Raw genomic sequence first — 6,095 nt, 5'->3', positions numbered from 1 at the left:
GGTCCGTGTCAGTTCCCTGGTCCGTGTCAGTTCCCTGGTCTCCGTCAGTTCCCTGGTCCTTCTCAGTTCCCTGGTTCGTGTCAGTTCCCTGGTCCGTTTCAGTTCCCTGGCCCCCGTCAGTTCCCTGGTCCGTTTCAGGTCCCTGGCCCCCGTCAGTTCCCTGGTCCGTGTCAGTTCCATGGTCTGTGTCAGTTCCCTAGTCCGTGTCAGTTCCTTGGTCCCTGTCAGTTCCCTTGTCCGTGTCAGTTCCCTTGTCAGTGTCAGTTCCCTGGTCCCCATCAGTTTCCTGGACCCCGTCAGTTCCCTGTTCCCTGTCATTTCGCTGGTCCTTGTCAGTTCCCTGCTCCTTGCCCGCTCCCTGCTCCCTGTCCGCTACCTGCTCCGTGTCGTCTCCCTGCTCCGTGTCCGCTCCCCGCTCCGTGTCGTCTCCCTGCTCCGTGTCGTCTCCCTGCTCTTTGCCCGCTCCCTGCTCCCTGTCCGCTCCCTGCTCCGTGTCGGCTCCCTGCTCCGTGTCGTCTCCCTGCTCCTTGTCTGCTCCCTGCTCCGTTTCCGCTCCCTGCTCCGTGTCGTCTCCCTGCTCCTTGCCCGCTCCCTGCTCCCTGTCCGCTCCCTGCTCCGTGTCGTCCCCCTGCTCCCTGTCCGCTCCCTGCTCCCTGTCCGCTCCCTGCTGCGTGTCCGCTCCCTGCTCCTTGTCCGCTCCCTGCTCCCAGTCCGCTCCCTGCTCCCAGTCCGCTCCCTGCTGCGTGTCCGCTCCCTGCTCCTTGTCCGCTCCCTGCTCCCTGTCCGCTCCCTGCTCCGTGTCCGCTCCCTGCTCCTTGTCCGCTCCCTGCTCCGTGTCCGCTCCCTGCTCCGTGTCCGCTCCCTGCTCCCTGTCCGCTCCCTGCTCCGTGTCCGCTCCCTGCTCCGTGTCGTCTCCCTGCTCCGTGTCCGCTCCCTGCTCCGTGTCGGCTCCCTCCTCCCTCTTTGTTCCCTTGTCCGTGCCAACTCTGCCAATGAGCACCAGAAACTGCCGAGTGCTGTGGGCACAGCTCAGGACATGACAGAAACCAGCCTCGGCTCCGTGATGTCTGCCTACACTTCCCACTGACTCGTTGAGGCAGCCAGCATTTTCGAAGATCTCAGTAACCCCGGACCTTCTTCCCTATCCCTCCTCCCATCGGGAAGAGCAAATGAAAAGCCTGAAAATATGTAATATCTGTTCAAAGTTCAAAGTACACTTTACGGTCAGAGTACATCCACGTCAGCGCACAGAACCCAACGATTCATTTCCCTGTGGGCACACTCAACAAATCTGTGGATTTGTAATCAGGATCAATAAAAGATCAGATAGAAGACAGCAAACTGTGTAAATGCAAATATAAATAATCAGAAACCTATAACGTGAACATGAAATAACAAGCCAAAGATTCATGAACGTGACACTATTGCTTGTGGGAACATTTCAATGGGTGAGGAAGTGAGTGTGGTTATCCCCTCTGGTTCAGGAGCCTGATGGGTGAGGGGTAATAACTGTTCCTGAAACTGGTGGTGTGGGACCTGAGGCTCCTGTACCTCCTTCCCGATGGAATCAGTTCAGAGTTGAGGTTATCCTCACTGGTTTAGGAGCCTGATGGTTGAGGGGTAATAACTGTTCCTGAACCTGGTGGTGTGAGACCTGCACCTTCCACCTGATGGCAGTAGTGAGACAGGAACATGTCCTGGGTGGTGGGGTCCCTGATGATGGATGCTGCTTTCCTACGACAGTGTTTTGCGTAGATGTGCTCAGCGGTGGGGAGAGCTTTACCCCTGATGGACTGGACCGAACCCACTACTCTGAAGGATTTTCTGTTCACCGACATTGGTGTTCCCATACCAGGCCGTAATGCAGCCGGACAACACACTCTCCTCAAAGTGTTGCTTTTGTAAGGCGATTGATCATGTCCTGCCACAAGGGGCCCTGGTAACGGACCCAAATGCAGGACACAGACACTGAAGTACAAGGAACAGAACTTGACTAGAACAGGGACATGACAGGATACAGACCAGGAGCCGGTACAAGAACGCAGACTTGGGCTAGGGAAAGCGGGACCAGGACTGGAAACCATGGACTAGGAGACAAGGCTTCGACTCCGAGATCGAGACTGGACAAGGATCCAGAACCTAGGTCTTGCCTCGGGCTCGGTCTCCAGAACCAGGCAAGGACATGACGTGGCTTCAGCACAGGACGTGACTGGGGTCTAGAGGCCTGAGCTTGGAGAAAGGCTGGGGTCTTTGCTCTTGAAGCTTGAGGCTGGGGTCCTGGGTCTTGAGCTTGGCTGCAGGCTGGGGTCCTGGGTCTTGAGCTTGGCTGCAGGCTGGTGTCTTGGGTCTTGAGCTTGGCTGCAGGCCGGTGTCTTGGGTCTTGAGCTTGGCTGCAGGCTGTTGTCTTGGGTCTTGCGCTTAGCTGCAGGCTGGGGTCTTGGGGCCTTGGGTCTTGAACTTAAATGCAGGCTAGGGTCTTGGGTCTTGAGCTTGGCTGCAGGATGTGGTCTTGTGTCTTGAGCTTGTAGTCTGGGGAAATCAGGCTTGGGTTCTTGGAGATTGGCTTGGAATCCTCGAAGCTTGGGTTCTTGGAGCTTGGCTTGGGATCCTTGAGGCTTGGGTTCTTGAGCTTGGTTTGGGATCCTCGGGACTTGGGTTCTTGGAGCTTGACTTGGGATCCTGGAGGCTTGGGTTCTTGGAGCTTCTCCTGGGCAAGATGCGGGACTCCTGGGCAGGACGAGGAACTTCACCCCACAGAGGCAAGGACAGGGACGGACGGACCCAACCGCAGGGTAACGGTAAGCGGCCTGGCTGACCTGAATGAGGCAAGGGACGGGAAAGGAGCTCAATACAGGGTGGCTCTGAGCCTCGGGGCAGCCAGCAACCTAGGCTGGCTACAGAAATGGACAAATCCATACCACGATGACTACTCCGATGAATGGTAACAAGGCTCCATGAAGCGGTGGTCCTCCAACCAAGCCTAGAGTTCACGAATGGTTTCACTAGACTTCCTTCAGCAGGTTGCTCCAAAGGGGACTGACAAGACAAGCCAGCAGCCCACACTCAACCCCAAGGCTACTGATATTCCAAGCCCCAAGACGGGAATCAGGAGCCTATGCTTAACTCAATCAAAACAAGGCACAGCTGGAAGACCCGGAGTCCTGAGTCCATGGACAAGACCATGAATCAGAATGCAGACTTCACGGACCGGACCATGACATGTCCTGGGATGGCCCATTGTACAAGGCCATGAAAATGTGTCAGGTGAGGGATCTTGACCACTCAATCTATCTCATTGTGACATTAAACCCGACTGCCTGCCTGCACCGCACTCTCTCTCTAGTTTATTCTGCACTCTGTTATTGTTTCACTTTGAATTCCCTCAAAGCACTGTGTAAATGATCTGATCCGTATGAAAAAATATTTATGCATTTCACAGCACCTCGGTGCATATGACACTGATAAAACACTTTACCAATTTCGCCTTGCTACACTGAGGTAGATTAGGTCTGTCCAGACCAGGTAACTGACTGTGATCTGGGAACTGACTGGGATCTGGGACCTGGGAACTGACCGGGATCTGGGAACTGACCGAGACCTGGGAACTGACCGGGACCTGCATATTGACCAGGAACTGACCCGGACATGTGAACTGACCGGGATCTGGGAGCTGACTGTGACCTGGGAATTGACTGTGATCTGGGAACTGACTGGGACCTGGGAACTGATCGAGACCTGGGAACTGACTGGGACCTGGGAACATACTGGGATCTGGGAATTGAGCACGACCTGCCAACTGACCGGGACATGTGAACTGACTGGGATCTGGGAACTGACTGTGATCTGGGAACTGACTGGGACTTGGGAAATCACCGGGACCTGGGAACTGACAGTGTCAGTCAATTCTTCTGATCCCAGTCAATTCCCAGTCATAATGGGTCCGATTCTGTGAGGTCTGCGATGTCCACAAAACTGACATTAACCAACAACTGGGGTGAGATATATGTCCTCACCAGGCCCAACAAACTGGTGAATCCTGACCTACTAACTGAAGGATTCTCAAACACTACTTGACTCCACTGGTCGCTCCAGACTTGAGCCGATTCAGAATGACATCATTCCCACAAATTTCAAAGGTCAGTGTCACAGTCGAGTGTGCACTCAGAAGTTCAGGAACAGGTCGGCACAGTTCCGGTGAGAAACCTTTCGGCAGTGTCCCAGGCACAGAGCATCAGGTCAGCTGCGTTCACAGGTCAAATGAAATTGAATCTACATTATACACAATTTTCACAAGAAAGATCACAAGAGAACTAGAAATGAATGTCGTTCACTTTAGTGCAGAATCAGAATCAGAATCAGGTTTGTGACGTGAAATTTGTTAACTCAGCAGCTGCAGTTCAATGCAATACATAATCTAGCAGAGAGAGAGAAAAAAGTAATAAATAAAATAAAACATGATAATAAATAAACAAGTAAATCAATTACGTATATTGAATAGGTGATTAAAAATGTGCAATAACAGAAATATTCTATATTGAAAAAAATTTAGGTCATCTCCAAAGATTCAATGTCCATTTAGGAATCGGATGGCAGAGGGGAAGAAGCTGTTCCTGAATCGCTGAGTGTGTGCCTTCAGGCTTCTGTATCTCCTCCCTGATGGTAACAGTGAGAAAAGGGCATGTCCTGGGTGCTGGAGATCCTTAATAATGGACGCTGCTTTTCTGAGACACCGCTCCCTAAAGATGTCCTGTGTACATTGTAAGCTGGTACCCAGGATTGAGCTGACTAGATTTACAACCTTCTGCAGCTTCTTTCGGTCTTGTACAGTAGCCCCTCCATACCAGACAGTGATGCAGCCTCGGTACAACCATAGAAGTTTTGAGTGTATTTGTTGACATGCCAATTCTCTTCAAACTCCTAATGAAGTATAGCCGCTGTCTCTCCTTCTTTATGACGACATCAATAAGTTGGGACCAGGTTAGATCCTAAGAGATCTTGACACCCAGGAACTTGAAGCTGCTCACTCTCTCCACTTCTGATCCCTCTATGAGGATTGGTATGTATTCCTTCGTCTTCCCCTTCCTGAAGTCCACAATCAGCTCTTTCGTCTTACTGACGTTGAGTGCCAGGTTGTTGCTGTGGCAGCATTCCGCCAGTTGACATATCTCACTGCTGTACGCCCTCTCATCACCACCTCAGATTGTACCAACAACGGTTGTATAGTCAGCAAATTTGTAGATGGTATTTGAGCTATACCTAGCCACACAGTCAAGGGTATAGAGAGAGTAGAGCAGTGGGCTAAGCACACACCCCTGAGGTGCACCAGTATTGTTTGTCAGAAAAGAGAATATGTTATCACCCACACGCACAGATTGTGGTCTTCTGGTTAGGAAGTTGAGGATCCAATTGCAGACGGAAGTAAAGATGCCCAGATTCTGCATCTTCCCAGTTAGGATTGTGGGAATGATGGTATTAAATGCTGAGCTGTAGTCGATGAACAGCATCCTGACGTAGGTGTCTGTGTTGTCTGGGTGTTCTAAAGCCATGTGGAAAGCCATTGAGATAGCGTCTGCCGTTGAACTATTGTGGCGATAGAGTAGCGATATTGTTGCAGAAATGTAGTGATGAGGGTTGTGCCAGTTGGTTCAAGAATCAAATGATTGAAGGGAGATACAACAACTGGTCCGGAATGTTGGTTCGGAAGGACCCCAGGCTTCGGAATCTCCTGCCCAATGGAAGTTGGAAGTCCTGCCTGTCCATTGGAGTCTTACATCAATCGAGGTGACCAGCTGGAAGTTCGGCTGTGGCCTGGAAATGCCAGTGAAATTCAGCAGTGTAGCATCAGGGACTGCGTCCATTCCCTCCTGCAAGGCAAGGGTTAATATATCATCACAGTTGAGATGAAAACTGACCGTTGTTAATCTGATCTAAATTGAGGTTCTGTTTTTGCTCTGCCAAGCCGATAGAAGGTAATTCCGCACCCTGTGGAACAAGTGCTACACATGCCCTTACACTTCCTCCCTCACCACCATTCAGGGCCCCAGACAGTCCTTCCAGGTGAGGCGACACATCACCTGTGAGTGGGCTGGGGTGAT

This window comes from Mobula hypostoma, chromosome 30 (assembly GCF_963921235.1).
Source record: "Mobula hypostoma chromosome 30, sMobHyp1.1, whole genome shotgun sequence".
Taxonomy (NCBI): Eukaryota; Metazoa; Chordata; class Chondrichthyes; order Myliobatiformes; family Myliobatidae; genus Mobula; species Mobula hypostoma.
Note: the sequence above shows the minus strand (reverse complement) of the source record.